This window comes from Mauremys reevesii, linkage group 11 (assembly GCF_016161935.1).
Source record: "Mauremys reevesii isolate NIE-2019 linkage group 11, ASM1616193v1, whole genome shotgun sequence".
Taxonomy (NCBI): domain Eukaryota; kingdom Metazoa; phylum Chordata; order Testudines; family Geoemydidae; genus Mauremys; species Mauremys reevesii.
The window spans coordinates 68,681,544-68,698,469 of NC_052633.1; the positions used below are offsets into that span (position 1 = coordinate 68,681,544).

General features: G+C 40.4%; 1 protein-coding gene across 16 annotated transcripts in view; it reads right to left on the reverse strand.

Moving 5' to 3' along the window:
• The window catches only part of GLI2 (GLI family zinc finger 2), a 396,028-nt gene that overhangs the window by 314,722 nt on the left and 64,380 nt on the right, over positions 1-16,926 (reverse strand). The window lies entirely within an intron of this gene.

The window sequence follows — 16,926 nt, forward strand, 5'->3', positions numbered from 1 at the left end:
CCAAAACCTCTTTTAAATCAGTTTTTAAATCACAAAGGCACATAGAACGAGCTATCGCAGGACTAACAAACAGGAAATTAACAAAGTGTACATTGTTATATTTAATGACATTTTCTAAATATTTGACTCAACAATCTCCCTAGCTAAGACAGGGCTAGCACTGAAATAAACTTGTGTGTGACTGCCACCTTTTTTTTCCTTTAATTTTTATATCATAATAGATTTCTCCATTTCCATAACCCTTCCAACTAAATCCACAGCTGCAAAACTAATGGAGTCCATTTTACCAAAAGGTGAGAGAATGCCAACATTAAAATCCAAAGACTGTTCTACAGCTTGAGGTACCTTAACTTAAAATATAACATGGAGATTTTGAAAGGCACAAATGGCAATTAGACACCTAACCCTCATTGCAGATCGAGGGGTGTCAGGCAGTCTGCTACCTTTTGTGCCTTTGAAAATCTCCCCCTGATAGGCTTCTGATCTTAAAAGTTCAAAAATGGTTGGGCCTTTTCTGAGAGTACAGAGATTGCATTCACTGCGAGACTTGTTATTTGTCTGTAATGCCATGGAATTGCTTGTGCTCTTAGTACATTTTGTCCATGAGTATCCCAATAAAGCTCTCTTGAGATATTCCCAGTAACTACAAAATGTCAATATAGGTTTACTGGGAAGTTTATCAACAACATTATCATCACTTAGGATCAGACTGTAGTAGGCCCTTGCATGGCAATCCATGGGTGGAAGAGTGCACAGGAAGCTTCACCACCATACCACACCATACCACAGCCTCTCCCTTACTTATACTATGCCACTCCCCTACTTATTCCTGATTCCATCAGAGTGGAAAGGGAACAGGGAGGGAAAGAATGTTGATATTTTCCCACATTGGCCCATGTAATAGGCCAGGCACAAGGTAGCAATCCGATTCATGGATGGACAAGTAATGCATCACCCACCCTATGTCCCAGAAGCAGCATTAGCAGAGACTGGGCCTGCATGAGCCACAATAGTTCTGGTGTCTCTTCCTGGCGTACCTCCATCCCACTTCAATCTAGTGCTGACTTAGTTGAAAAAGAACAAGCAACTTCAGGCATTTTCCCCTCCCCAAGAACCTGTAAACAAAAAGAGAAACTCAAACATAAGGCTTTCAAACCCTTGCTTTATGCCACCTTCTCAATTTCAGCCCCTTCATCAGATTATGGACAATATTGACAAAAGAGCATCATCCATCAGAAGATGTATTGATGCATTAGAGAACAGAGAATGAAAAGACAGAGGGAAGACACAGTAATGATACCCCAGACTTAGCAAGTCTACCATTCCAACAAAGCCATTTGCTGTTCCATGGCTGCATATCCAACTATGAAGTTGTAACCCAATGAATGCAATCAGGTGCTTTCAATTGTCTGAAGCATATCATATCCACAGTTCTCCTTTTAGGAACTTGTATCCTTAATAACGGAGGTGATATAGTGGCAGCATGTGGAAAACCTAAAAGTACCACATCCCTAATGAAAGTGGCTAAAAATTAACTGACTCGGTATAGAGTTGTTAACCTTAAGCAACTGGCAAGCAAAAAAATAAATGTCCATCCTCCTCCTGGAGAATAAGGTCAAATAGTAAATTATCATTCGTCACTTTAATCTCTGGCTTTTCATCTCAGGGTCTGAATTTAAAATCGACAGTGGGGCAAGGTGAATAGAGGAAACAGCCAGGAGCAACCTTGGAAAGCCATCAGGTGGTCTAATGTACACTTCCTAGTGTTCAGAACAATAACACATCATAAAGCTGCAGTGAAATTTGGATTAGCTTGTCAGCAAGAGGCGGAACATGTGGAGGACAGAAGTTATTCTTTGTGGGGGTTGAATACTACACTGTTAGACAGGTGTATAGAAGGAGGCAACCATTCCTGCTCCTGAGAGGTTCTTGGAATCAAGCTTCATGCCACAGGCTTATCTAAAGTCCCTGAAATCCAATTAAAGCTGTAGTCAAGTCTAGACTGAGTGATGTTTCCATGTACTGCTCCTAGCATGAATTAGCAGTTTTCAGTGTAGAGTGGTTAAAAATATCTATTGCTGGTTAGTGTGCTAAATTCTGCTAGTTATCTATTACACACTCATTTAATGGAATTGAAAGCTTTTTCAGGCAACTCAGATTTTAGACCGGGATTTTAAATTATTACGTGACTTACTTATAGGCTGTTATCTGGTTTCTTTTTCCTAATTATTCATTGTATGTGTGAGCGATATGGTTCTTTTAATAGAATACATATAGACACTCAAATCTGCTGGCCCTAAGTGTTGGAGAAAGGAAGAAAAGACATTATAAACAGAACTGGACACTCTTTTTGATCTAATAGTTGGACACTTTTTTTGATCTAATAGTTTATTTGCCAAAAAATGCAGTTGTAGGAGATCCAAAATGATTCACAAATTCGACACTAATTTGACTAATTGTTTTGGCCAGAGTCAAGCTACATTCACTAATCAGGCAGAGAAAAAGAAGGGGGTAGAGCACCCATCTGGGATGCAAGAGACTAAGGTTCAAATCCCAACTCAGGAACTGGAATTTGAACCAAAGTCTCCCTGCTTGCATTCTGACCACTTTTTCCTAATCTTACTTTCTCATCAGAGCAACTGTTCCAAATGAATTGAGGTCTGGATCACATTACCATACTGTCTGTAACTAGGTCCCCCATCAACTGCCCCTACACACCACATGCTGTTATGGGGAAATTAAGTCTGTGTTTATAACAGTATCACCTTGTGCTTTAATCCTGTGACATCTGCCTAGCTCAACAGGCTGCCAACCCCCAGTTAATACTTAGGCGCTGGAAGAAGTTGTGTTGGTGAGGTTCAGTAGATGGCACTCGTCCCTGAGTCAGTACCAGACCAAAGTCTCAGCAAGTTGTCTGGAGTATTGTGCTGCAGTCTTTTAGATGCAATGTAAGAATCAAAGCCCTAATCACTTATGATCATTAAAAATTCAGCATCTGTTTTTTTCTTTATACCAGGTGTCTGGCCAAATTCCAACTTGGGGAGTTCCTCCACTGAATTTTCAACTAGATCAAGTATTCTACACTGCCCTTGCTAAACATCTGTATAGGATAGCTGCATAAAACATTCCCTGCCTTTCATACCAGTGGAGACCACATTCTGGTAGTGGAAGGCTATGTCAACAACTTAGGGGTATGATTCCCTACTTGCCTAGACATATTGATGCGAGCTCTCATCTGAGCCACAGTAGTATGTGCAGTTGCAACAGCAGCATGTGCTACCAGCCTCAAATACGTGCCCATGGGCTTCAGGTGGGTTTGTAGTCGTGGCAGCTAGCACAGTGCCACTGCTGCTCATGCTACCATGGCTACATTTCTATTTTTAGCATGCTAGTTCAGTTGAGAGCTAGCACAAGTATGTCTTTGTTGAACCTCATCAGATTTCTTTTGGCCCAATCCTCCAATTTGTCTAGGTGACTCTGGACCCTATTCCTACCCTCCAGCATATTTACCTCTTTCCCCAGCTTAGTGTCATCTGCGAACTTGTGAATATCCCATCATCCAGATCATTGATAAAGATGTTGAACAAAAGCAGCCCCATGACCGACCCCTGGGGCACTCCGCTTGATACTGTCTGCCAACTAGACATTGAGCCATTGATCGCTATCAGTTGAGCCCAACAATCTAGCCAGCTTTCTATCCATCTTATAGTCCATTCATCCAATCCATAATTTTTAAACTTGCTGGCAAGAATACTGTGGGAGACCATATCAAAAGCTTTGCTAAAGTCAAGATATATCCTGTCCACTGCTTTCCCCATATCCACAGAGCCAGTTATCTCATCATAGAAGGTGTCACATATCTGATACCGATGTGTGACTTGCTAAAGGTCACACATCAGTATCAGAGCTGGAACTAGAACCTAAGAATGCTATCTCTGAGCTCCTTGCTGTATTCATTAGACGATCAGTCGTGGAAACAGAAGTATCTGAATAAATATGTAATTGTTGTTATATTTGTTTAATAATAGGCTTAATACTGATTCCAGATACATGAATGCACATCACTGGTTAGCCTCTAGAATCAGCTATTGTGTTTACCCATGTACATATCTCTGTTGATTTTTAAGAAGAAATGTGGTAATGGTGGGGGAAGTAGGCTAGTACATCCAAAAAGCAGGATAGAGTGTTTTTATGGTAATAGTCAGTATTAGATGTATACTCATTATCTTGGATTTGAAAAAGCTGAGATGCAGCATTACTTTTACTGACTCACCCTCACAGCCAGATCAGGTGGTTCCTACTACTTTAAACATAGGCATGTAAAGCATCTTGTAGTGTCTCCCTAAGGAGCAAGTACAGGAGCAGGAACAACCCTAGCACTAACTAAACTCAGGAGGATGCTCAGTCTGAACCTTATGTTTTGTTAATTTAAGAATGAATTCAAATTCCATAAAAAGTGAGAGTTTTGGACACTAATCCAGTATGTGTGTGCTCTGTGGAAGCTAAGGATTCAGGATTCAGCCCATTGGCAATACATGTATAAAATAAATCGGGGAGAGGAAGGGTTATTACTTTATATTACAAGCATGTGTCTCTGAATATATGTAATATTTAAAGCTATATATGTGAGAGAATACATGATTTGGTATAAAGGACACACACTGTAAAGCCTTTGGGGCAGGGATTGTCTTTTTGTTCTGTTTGTACAGCATCTAGCACAGCAGGGTGAGAGTCCATAACTGGGTCTCCTAGGCACTGTCACAATACAAATTATAAATACTACTACTAATAATTTATTGACATGAATTTGTGGTGAAGCTGCAAATGAGTTTGGAGTCGTGTCCCCCCCCACAAGTTATTGCCAGCAAAACCATTATGCATCACCACACCATCATGTAGACTATATATGCCCACATTTTACACAAGGCTATCTTAGTAAGGTTTTAGAGTGTTTAAACACTGTATTGGTTCTATTTGTCATACCACTCTGCCTGCCATGTGGCCAACTGTGCATGAGGAGGGGAAGATTATAATGATACTATTTCTGAAACCTCTACACATAGTTTAAATAAGCTTTTCCACACATCACCATACTGAAATGTTAAGGTCATTATTTCAGAACTGCAAACAAGTGGTGTTTCTCACTAGCCCCTTGGAAAACTTCTGTTTCCATGATAGAAAATTATGAATTCTAGCCTTTTGGGGTTGGGAGATATCAGACCTTAAACCTCCCACTGGTTCAGTATGGAATATTGCCCATCTTTAGTGTAATTTGGGGGAAAAGTGGGATCTCTCTCTCTTTCACACACTCTTTTTAACATCTGTGGTTTGGGATGTTAGAAGTAGTTCCAGGAGAAGTATTTTAGCATGCAGAGTGTAGTTAAGATGGTCAAAGGGGCATGAGAAATGCAGTTTTTCACATAGCTCTTGCAATTTGTCACACTGATACCACCACTTTATATGGGGTATAGCTAAACAGATACAAACATATACACACACACACACACTTTAATGTACAAGATCACCTGTCTCCTTCATCCTTCCCCATCCATGCTCACAGTGCTGAACAGTTAAAGTGCAATATAATGAAAATATTATAAAAGTGGATTAACAAAATATTAAAAAGTCAAAGAAACTCAATGACATATTTCAAAAGTGATCTTCCTACAGAGGGCCTGTCAGTGATTGAGATTAACACACCCCCTTGGAAAAAATGTTGGGGTTAATTTGGAAAGCAGGGAGGGATAAGCAAATGTTAGAGCTGCAAGTTCCGGAGATATTGGACCAAAATCTGACTAGATTTACACTATGCAACTTCATTCAAGTGCAGGCTGCACAGATGTAAATGAGGACAAAATATGGCCTATTCACTATTCTTTTGTTGTCTCTGTGTGAGGTTGCTGGTGCATGGTGATGGAGGGTTTTCGTTTGTTTGTTTTTTGTGTCTGTTTATGTGCCCCATTTGGTGAGTTTTGGTTTTGCCAAGGGGATATATTCTGATGGACTCATTCTATGCTCATGCTTTTGTCTTGGATGGATGGATATAGATAACCTAGCTGCCTGATTTTTATGGTAGATGATACTGCCATTAACAATAGGTATAAATAGCATGCAGGCCTGTGTAATTCTGTCAATTGGTGGTAATCAATCCACCTTGGTTGAAAGTCAAGACTGATTAACTATATATAAATCTAATGAAAAAAGAACTGAAGATGTTATTTGAAAAAAGAAAACTAAAGATGGAAATGAAAAAAAACCAATAATCCACTTCCCTGAAGTTTCCAACCTAAAACCAATTGAGTTGAATTAGAAATGTGGACATGGTGAGACCAGAGTTATAGTAATCTTGAAAGGTGAATTCAGTGTCACTTTTCACTCCTCCATTGAAAAAAAATCTAGCAAATAATTTCCATTAACAAAACGGAGAGAATTTCTCAGCATTTGATGAAGATACTTGATAGGATTTTATTACTGAAGGAGCCACTGACACTTTAATTAGTGACACACGGATTATGCTTAGCGCAGATGAAGCCCTTAAAGTGTGGGATCTATTTTTCTCCCCCCTTCCACCAGGAAAGGAAAAGTTTAGGTCGATGATGGAGTGTTGTGGGAAAGCAAGGAAATACAGAACAGAGGGCCTATACTTCCTTTTCTACCCCTGCAGAGAGGATCTGGATGCTCTCAAGTTTGATGTTAGTTTAATCATACTCACAGAGGTCTGTATGCCCATGTACTGCACTGCGCAGAAAGAGAATATAAAAAACAATTAGCCTCTGTTAATATTTGATATGCAGCCAAAGCTCTTTTATGCAGAAACTGAGAGAACTACCCATGAAAAAATAAATTGCTTTTCAAGAACATCCATCACTGTAAGTAGCTGGTATACTTGTCCTCAAACAAACCTGTTCCTAAGGCTCCTGGGCTGCATTCAAAATGGAGTAAAAGAAACAAACATTTGGGGTTTCACTGTATATTGTGATGTGTTTTGTCAGATTCATTCTCTTTTCTTCTCGCCTCCTATACTGGCACAGGGAGCTTAAAATAGAGCCGATTTTGAAACTAAAGAACAACTAAGCTGACCCATATTGCCGTTGTGACACTAGTAAGCTACAGATATTAATACCAAAGCATCCAGCATGGCACTAATAGTTGGATTATTAGTGGCTGAACAAGCAGGCTTAGACAGCCTTTATTAGGCTAATGAACAGATTTTTCCAACCAATGTCCCTAATCACCATGCCTGACTGCAGTAAAACTGCATGAATAACTGTTAAACCAGATACAATTAAGGTCCTCACTGGGATTAGAGCTACGGCGCGGCTGTTCCCAGGCACCTAGATCCCCGTTTCCTAATTCTGGCTAATAGGAGACCTTCTGCCTTAACCCAGTAAAGGAGGAGGCAGGAAAAGGAAGGGGGGGGGAAACCCTCTGCAGAATATCAGATCCTCTCTTCTAACCTTTCCTGGATGAATAGAACCAGATTGTGAATCATGCAAACCTAACATCTTTTAGAACAATGAGGCCCTTCAGTGATAATAATAGTACCAATCATAACAATAGGCAGCTCCAGCCCCTTTCTATCATGTGCAAACAGTTGGGGCAGAATATGAAATTGCTTTAGAAATAGATACTGACTTTTTTTCTCCTTTTCACTTGCCTACTAAGAATAGCCTAATTTATTCATGCTTTTATTTGGCAACAGAAACTAGGCTGACCTGCCTCCCTTTTTATTCACACAGATAAAAGAGCTTTGGCAAAAAGGCAGAGGACACTCTCTGCATTTAAAGGTGTCTAGAGCTGTTCTCCAAAGGAATGACAGAATGGTTACTGCCTCTTTCATTGGTCCTCCCCTGCTCTCTGGGCTTCATCTCTTTTCTCTCTGACTTTCTTTGGGGCTGTTCATGCTATAAAAGTAGGTTAAATCTGGGGAGGAGAAGGGAATAAAAGAAAATCAAGTGCCTTCAGCATCTTATTGAGAATACCGTGGCACTGTGTAGTCGTAGAGGATGTGTGTCTCTCTGCAGTTCTTGGAGCTCAAGTTTGATAGGGTGATTTGAAGATTTTGTGGGGAGTGGGATCTGGGGAAAGATGGGCTAAGGTTAACCCTTCTTTCCGTCTCTTTGTGCCAAAGTTGATACTCAGAAAATGTGAGTCTTTTCTTAAAAAAACAACAACCAGAACCGCACTACACATAATCCACTTGCTCCTCAAAACGTTTACTCACAGCAGAGCCCTGCTTCAGAAACATTGCAAAACTAGCTCTTAAACTGAACACTTTATTACCAATGGATAGCAACAAAGTTAATTGCCAAGTACAAACACAGACATCTTTACTGCTGTACCAGAAAATAAATCAATTTTTTTTAAAAAAGTAACACACATCTAAACCCCCTGCCTCTGCTTTCAACTGGATGAGCAAAGAACAGTTCTAACTATTGTCGTATAGTAGGGGTAAAAGGGCTTTTATCTGGGGAAGTAAAGTTCAGCCACTTTTGACTTGATTAGTAAAGACTCAGTCTAAATAATGTTTTTAAAAAAACCCAAACTGATAGACAGCCTTGCTAGTATAGGGCCAGATCATGGGAGAAAAACTCTGCCTTTTCTGCAGAAGCTAGTGCTGCTCCACGGCTGTCTCACAGGGGGGTGCTCACGCATGAGGTAGCCAGTTCCAGCTCTCACACTGAAAGCAGCATCTTCCCAAAGCAGCACTCAGTCACCACCTCCCCGCACGCTGCCTATTGTGCTGATTCTGTAATTGTTTCATGTGGTTTCTCTCGGCAATGTTTTTGCTGTGGTCGCTGCTACATCCAAGGTTCTGTTTTGGTTTGGTTTTACGTAATGGGGTGCAGCATGTTTGCACTAGAAGTGCTAAAAATAATTAAACAGAAATGAAGCCAAAACAAAAGTCTGGATTTGAAGAATCCAAACACTGGGGTGAGTTGAAACTCAAACCTGCATCTGAATTTTTCCAATGTTCCCAGCACATCGAAACCCAGATCTGTATTTTGATGGTGTTCAATATTCAGCTCCAGGTATGAACTTTGTAGCATTAGCCCAGCTTTAAAATTAAATAACTGATCTTGTCCCCTTTCCAAACTTTGAGCCACATTCTGCTCTCAATTCTACTTGTGCAAATCTGAAATCAGTGGATTTACTCTGGATTAATCAAGTTTAACAGAGAACAGAATATGGCTCATTGTCTTCTCAGATACATTATTAAAGTGTTCAGGTGAGAGCACAAATTTGCATGCTACACTATCAAGGTCAAGTGACCTGCAAAATGAAACCTTTCGGCATTTTATTTGGCAGCTTACTTTCAAATATCAAGTGGTAAATAGTTTCTGCTCCATTTCAGTTCTCATGAATACACAGTTCTTTTACAATCAAACCCTTCAACAGGTTAGCAAATGCTGGTTCTCTGCCAAGAACTGCCATTTCTTTTTTTTGTAAAATAGTTTTCTCCGTCCCTCTGCCAAACCTTTTCTCTTCTCCATACACAGCTTTTGAATTGCCAACTCTTGATCATAGGCTCTGAAGCTGATTGCAGGAATTAGTGAGCATATTTCCTTAGTTCTATCCGGGAGACAATATAAAGCTCTGAGTTTTCAGAAATGGGGTGTGGGGGGGTGTTAAACACCTCTTTTGAGAAGCTTTGCCTTTTAGCTATAATAGTGTCAGTTACTCCCAGTTTTATATTTTCTTATACACCTTCAGGATTAGGATCCTCTTCTATCTACAGTAGAAAATAGCTGAAGCTGCAAAACTCAAATCTGGATTTAAACATCTCAAAGCTCAGGGCTCTTGGGAGCTTAGGTTTTGCTTTGGCCCATTATAGAGATATGGAGCTAGCTACAAAGTTCGGGTCTGGATGCAACCATTCCCAAAGTTCAGGATCCAGATCTGAACAGATGCTTGGTCCCATCCCCAGTTATTAGTTGTCTTCTCTCCCCATCTTGCTCTCTCTTTTTCTGGCCTAAACACAATTATGTGCACGTCAGTTCCGTGCTTAAATAAGGTTCCACATTGACTATATTGCAGATTAGACTCCTATATTCATCCACCTACCAAGTAGAGCAAAAGTAACAGAAGGGAAAGCTATACCATACCCACCACTGTACATCAGCCCAGACTGGGAGGGGCCACGTACTATGGCTAGAGAGAGGCAGCATGGTGTAGTGGATAAAGCATTAGATTAGGAATCAGAAGAGCTGGGTGTTTTGATGCTGACCTGTTCTGTGACCATGGCAAACCACTTCATAGATTTTAAGCCCCAGGAGGGACCACTGAGATAATCTTGTCTGACATCCTGCATAACACAAGCCATAAAACCTCACATAGTAATCGTGGCATCAAGCCTATAACTTCTGTTTGAGCTACTGCATATCTTTTTAGAAAGATAGTCTTGAATTAAAGACTTTGAGTGATAGAAAATCCACAACATCCTTAGGTAAGTTGTTCTAATGGTTAATTACCCACACTTTCAAAAATGAGCACCTTACTTCTAGTCTGAATTTGTCTAGCTTCAGTTTCCAGCCACTGGATATCATTATGTCTCTTTTTGCTGGAGTAAAGAGCAGAAATGTCTTTCCCATGTAGGTACTAAGCAGTTGTTACCAAATCATCTCTTAACCTTCTCTTAGATAAACAAAATGGATTGAACTTTTTAAGTTTCTCACTTAAAGCATGTTTTCCAGACCTTGGATCATTCTTGTTGCTCTTTTCTGAATCCTTTCTTATTTTTCAGCATCCTTTTTGAAATGTGAACACCAAAACTGGACACAGTATTCTGGTAATTGTCTCACTAATGCTATATGCAAAGGAAATATCACCTCCCTACTCCTAGCTATTCCCCTGCTTATACATCCAAGTATTATATTCACCCTTTTAGCTACACATTGCACTGGGCACTCACATTCAGTTGGTTACCTGCCATTACCCCTAAGTCCTTTTCTGTGTTAACACATTCCATAACACTGTCACCAAATCTGTGTGACCTACATTCATTTTCCTTACATGTATGGCCTGGCATCTGGGTGTATTACTTCACCACACTGCCTATTTTCCCTTCCATACTTTGTCTTTCTTCTCTGTTTAGACTGCAAGCTCTTTTGGGTAGGGACTGTCTCTTACTATGTGTTTGTGTAGTGCCTAACACTATAGGGCCCTGAACTTGTTTGGGATCCATAGGCACTAGCATAGTACAAATAAATAAAGGTAAATCTGTCTCCATTTTGTACATACAATCCTTGATCTGTCTACTGCAACCTCTAACAGATGTACTAATTAGTGTCAAAGTGGTAGTAGAGGCTTTTGAAATCTGAAAACTGTTCCTGGGAATGGAATGGAGACCACCAACACTAGCCAAGCAAAAGGATTTAGGGTTTTGCCTATATATCATCCCCTTCACTCCTACCACGATACCTGAATGTCTCCCAGCAAGCTGTGACTGAAGTTCCACCAGTTTGTATTTACACTTTGCTAGTGAAGTGGTAGCAGAAGGAGGGGCTTGTGAGTAACAGCACAGATCTGTGAGTCAAGTGATCTGAATTTTATTCCTATCTGAGCTAGAGACTCCCAGTGTGATCTTGTGCTAGTCACTTAACCTCTCGGTGCTTCCATACGATGGGAAAACTTCTACTTACCTAAATCACAAGCATGTTGTAAGGCTTAATTCCTTTGTGTATGTAAAGTGCTTTGAGATCTTCAGGAGGAGGGAGATGTAGAAGGGCAAAGTGGTAGGAATAAATATTATATTACCTAGTTTCTTGGTCACGTAACAGAATCCCTGATCATTTACCTATCTCAATATGTCAAGCCCAATCCTATAAAACCTTCAGTATTTCATATTCCCCTACTGTGCTTTCCAGCAGACTCAAACAGAACCTTTTAATTAGTCTTTGTTGGCTTCTGCCTGTGTTGATTTCTACTGTAAGACCAGTAGCCTCAGGAACTATTTGATCAGTCAATCCATAGCTCTGCTCCAAAATCTAGTTACCAGTTAGAAATATTGAAATTCTTCAATTGGAATTGCCAATAGGGACATCCACAAGAAAAACAAAACAGTGACATTTAAATACTTTTCTTTTCTTTTTAAAAGAAAAATGTTTGTACTTGCGGGAATCCCTGAAGTGTTGCTGAAATTCTCAGAGGTTGCCCAATTAAAGTCTGATCCAAAGCCCATTGCAATCAATGGGAAGTTTTCTATTAACTTCAATGGTCTTTGGATGAAGCCCTTAAATTGAAAACAGCACTGTAACTGAATTCTGTGCATCATTAAAAAGCAAATAGCTTGTTTAAAAAACAAATCCAAACCAGGAAATAACCTGGTTTCTTGGACTTTATTATCCTATAACAATTTATTTGGTTTGCGTGATTATAATCCACAGCAGTTTGAAATCATGTTTGAAGTGAAAACTAAGCCGGGCTGACATTATTTTCCTGGGTTATTATTTGCAGACTGCAGAACAATCCCTGGTTACAGGTTGGGCTGCACTGATTAAACAGAATGCTTAATGCTGTTGTGTTTGGAGTAACAGTATATAAGAGTCTTCAGGTGAATTAGTAAAAGTAGCTAAGTTTACTGAGGTTAATTTAACTACACAATTGCACGATGGAGTCTACTAAACTTTCCAAGTCATTGCACCCCACCAGGACATTGAGTGAAAAAACATAAAACCAATGAAATACAAAACTGAAACATTACATCATAGCAAACGCTCATTGTCTGATCAATGATCTAATGATAAAACATGGTATTTAGTAACTACTGAGATATCCCATAATGACATCAACATTTGCTTTTCATGAATCTCAGTTCTAGACCCCCCACAATAATTAAAAAGAGGTACAAAATGCAAATAGAAATAAAATTCAAAATACAAAATACAAACATAAATCAACTTGCTTTAAATTAGAGTGTAAGCACTTTGGGCAAAGGCCATTGTCTTTATAAGCATTTGTACAGCTCCTAGCACTACGGGGCACCCATCCTATTTAGGAATACTAAGCATTACCATAATACAAATATGAAATAACATATTGTGCTGAATGTCTGACATCTCTTTACAAATAGCTAACAAATGAATGTAATAGCAGCAACATATGATTAATTACAATGCTGACAAAAATACATTAGTCACAATATGCTATTCTGAGCATGGAAGAAGAAATCAATTTTGTCCATCTTCAATAATTTGTGTAACTGAAGCAAAGCTGGGGTTGATTTTAACCTTCCTGGGACAAGGTTCTTTGTCCATAATAACTTCCATTTGCAACTCAGTCATGTTGCTCTTTTTGCAAATGATCTACAAAGTTCCAATTCCTACATTGGGACCTCTGGGAAAATCTGCTGAGATTCCAATGGCATAGCATGTGTATGCATCAGTCACTGGGTGTTTGTATAGATGGAAAATGTAGACTGTCACTTTAAGATCATTTTTTCTGCAAGTTCATTGTACTCTACACATCGTGCTGGTAACTGCCCACACTTTGTGTGCCTCTGTGGAGACTTGGTCTTTTATGCTACCAATAGCACTGGAAATGTCTTAAGGAAGACTAATATTGGCAGACAGTGGAGCGCTGGATAGATGGACAGAATCTGTTCCAAGTAAGGCCTCGATTTTGAACTAAAAACAAACTATCCAAACTTTTTGTACATTTATAACAAATTTGTGTTTAATTCTAGTTTAGAGTAAATGTTTGGGTCAGTTCATTTACCCAGACCATTTCATCCATCCTTTCATGCTAACAAGAGCCAGATTAGCTAACTTTACATATCACATGACTATCCATTTACAGTATTTAGATCATTTGAGTGCAGTAAGCCAGCTCGTCCTTTGCTTCATGCTGGTTTTGGAGCAGGTCTTTTCATTTGTTTGTGTTGAATGCTGCATTTGTTTTCATTCCTTGTAGTGAAAAAACTGGACCACTGTTGACAGTAAAATTATTAGGCCCTCTACCATTCAGTTGCCAACCAGCATTTGCTGGTAACAGATCTACAATTAGGTAGTTAAATGTATGATTGACAGGAAACAGTGAGAGAAATCCAATCTGTTATTGCACCATTTCTGTGCAACAAATAAACCCTCTAGGCTTCTGTTGTTTTTCAGTATTCACTAGCTTCAACAAGACTAATTATCCAAGGTTGATGAGTATGTGCATAGCATTAGAAAAGTGTAGAGTTTTTACGTTGCTGTGTTTCTACAGAATCCATCTTCTTCCTGGTATATGTGTATATTTTGCATATGCTACTGAAATGCTGGCAGACACTGATTATTGTAAATGGTCTAACATAAAATAATATGCCACCAGAAATGCTTGTAAAAAATAAATCCCTCTTAGTCTTTGGACGCACTGATGTAATTACAATTACACTGTCATGAATGGGCTAGTGTTCATGTTCACCACTGCCCATTAGGGGGTGCAATCAGCGCTGGTCTTATGTGTGTCACCTACACTATACCACTAACAGCAGAATGGTCCTAGCTCCAGCACCACTGTCACCATGAATTTCTGAGTTGCTGTGGTGTGCAGCTGTGGCACAGACAAAACAACTGTGCACTCCCTGGGTGGCCAGTGGTTGGTACAATATCCATATAAAAGATGAACCTTTGGAGTAAGAGGCAAAACACCTAATAATTGATATTATAAAAAGCTGACCCTTCATTCCTATTTTTCAGAACAGCCCTCCTTTCCCTTCCCCACACAGAAACCAGGAAATAAATCTACACATTGTTACATTTTTGCTGTGTACTGTTCGACTGCTGATTATTTGGTAGGTGCATTAAATTCACAGGAGCTTCAAAGAAGTGAGCTAAGCTGGGTCTGCCTCTCTGCTGCAAGGCCTGATTTGCAACGTGCTCTATAACATGTGACTGAACAACCAAATGATATGCCCTCACTCTCTTTAGTCCATTATCTTGCAGCTCCTGGGGAAGGAACTGGGGTATCATGCAACCAATGCAGCTCTAGTGGAAGAGGACTGGGGCATCACTCAGCCACAAAGCTATCTGAACAGCTCCAGGAGCTTGACAGATTTTTGCTATTTCATGTAGCTAATGTGACAAAGTTCCTCCTTGCCTTGGTGGGTCCTGCGCTTATTGGTGGATTTGCTCGCTTCAAGATTCACCCTGTGGGTTGGGAAACAGCCCGGAGACCTTCCCCTCTGGTAGAATCCACAGTCCAGGTCAATTCCTCCTGTTTGAGATCAGGAGTTGGGAGGTTTGGGGGGAACCCGGTCTCGCCCTCTACTCCGGGTTCCAGCCCAGGGCCCTGTGGACTGCAGCTGTGTAGAGTGCCTCCTGGTACAGTTGCGCAACAGCTACAACTCCCTGGGCTATTTCCCCATGGCCTCCTCCCAACACCTTCTTTGTCCTCACCACCAGACCTTCCTCCTGATGTCTGATAAGGCTTGTACTTCTCAGTCCTCCAGCAGTGCCTACTCACTCTCAGCTTCTTGCACGCCTCTTGCTCCCAGTTCCTCGCATGCACTTCCTCTTCTCTGGCTCCCTTTGGCCTGACTGGAGTGAGCCCTTTTATAGCATCAGAGGAGCCTTAATTAGAGTGAGGTGCTTAACAGCCTCACCTGACTCTTAGCAGGTTAATTGGAGTCAGGTGTTCTCATTAGCCTGGAGCAGCCCCTGTTCTGGTCACTCAGGGAACAGAAAACTGCTTATCGAGTGGCCAGTATATCTCCCTTCTACTACTATACTGTTGATCCTCCCCTTAGGCTGGGGGGGAGTCCTTTAGCACTTCCTGGCTGCCAAATAGGACTACTCTACTGTTCCCAACTGGCCTCGGTCTATCACAGTAAATTCACAACAGTCACTCCAGGGGCACCAAGCCCTAGCAGGACTCATCACCCACATAGTCTGGACCAGGGTGGAGGTTGGAGGCATCTTATGAAAGACCCCTGCCCTTGAAACCTTTTTCACATCAGGACCAGGAGCAGCCTTCAGACCCATGACATCCAAACAGGCACCTATAATTGGGCTCTTTTGTGACTATACCCACACACTCTAGTCAGAATACCTCTGCCTCCTATTGCCCTTTCCATTGTTGTCTGCCTCCTCATGCCACATTTCCTTTTCCCTCTCCCCCACTCACTCTACACACTTCAACATCTCCTATTCAAACCAGCATTTAAGTCCAAGATCTACTATTAGAATTAAACTCTGACACAACAGCTGATTTTAGAAAGATTGTTCTCTCAGGCCAGGAAACAAAATGGAGCTTCAGAAATCAGAACTGTTGTAATCACTATTAATATCTGCTGGCTGTTGGGTTTGCTGATTCACAATCAGCAAAAGCAACAACTTACCACGCAATCTTATTTGCAGATCTATGATGGCATTGTTGTCAATACTAGTGTGCCCTCAAGGAAGTTCACAAATCAGAACTATTGAGGATGGGTAGTGGGTGGGGAATGAAAGGAGTTTGCCAAATGGAAAGGGCACAGTCAATTATAATCGAAATTTCAAAGGGCTTAATTGAGAAACAGTGGATCAAATGCTGTGTTGAATTGGATTTACATTCTTTCACCCCCAGTAAGTCAGAGGGGATGGAACAGGGGTCAGTGCAAAAGATGTGGCTTAACAGAAGTTAAAACCACAAATTAAAGATCAACTCCTGGATCTCTTTAAGTTTTTATAGATGGGAAAATTTCCTAAGTAACAAGCTATTTTTATACCATCTATTTTAAACATCTTTATTCATGAGATGATGATTCTTTTATTCATGTTACTTCAATCTTCTTTAAAGACCATACTTGCTGAGCTGTTACATTTTAAGACCACACAAACCGTACATATTGTAATGACGATAGGCCTGAGTCACAGCATTTTGCATTTGCATCTGGATTCAAACTTTTCCAAAGTTCAGAGTTGCTTTGGCTCAGACCCGCCTCAAGGGCCTGATTCAGCAAGATGC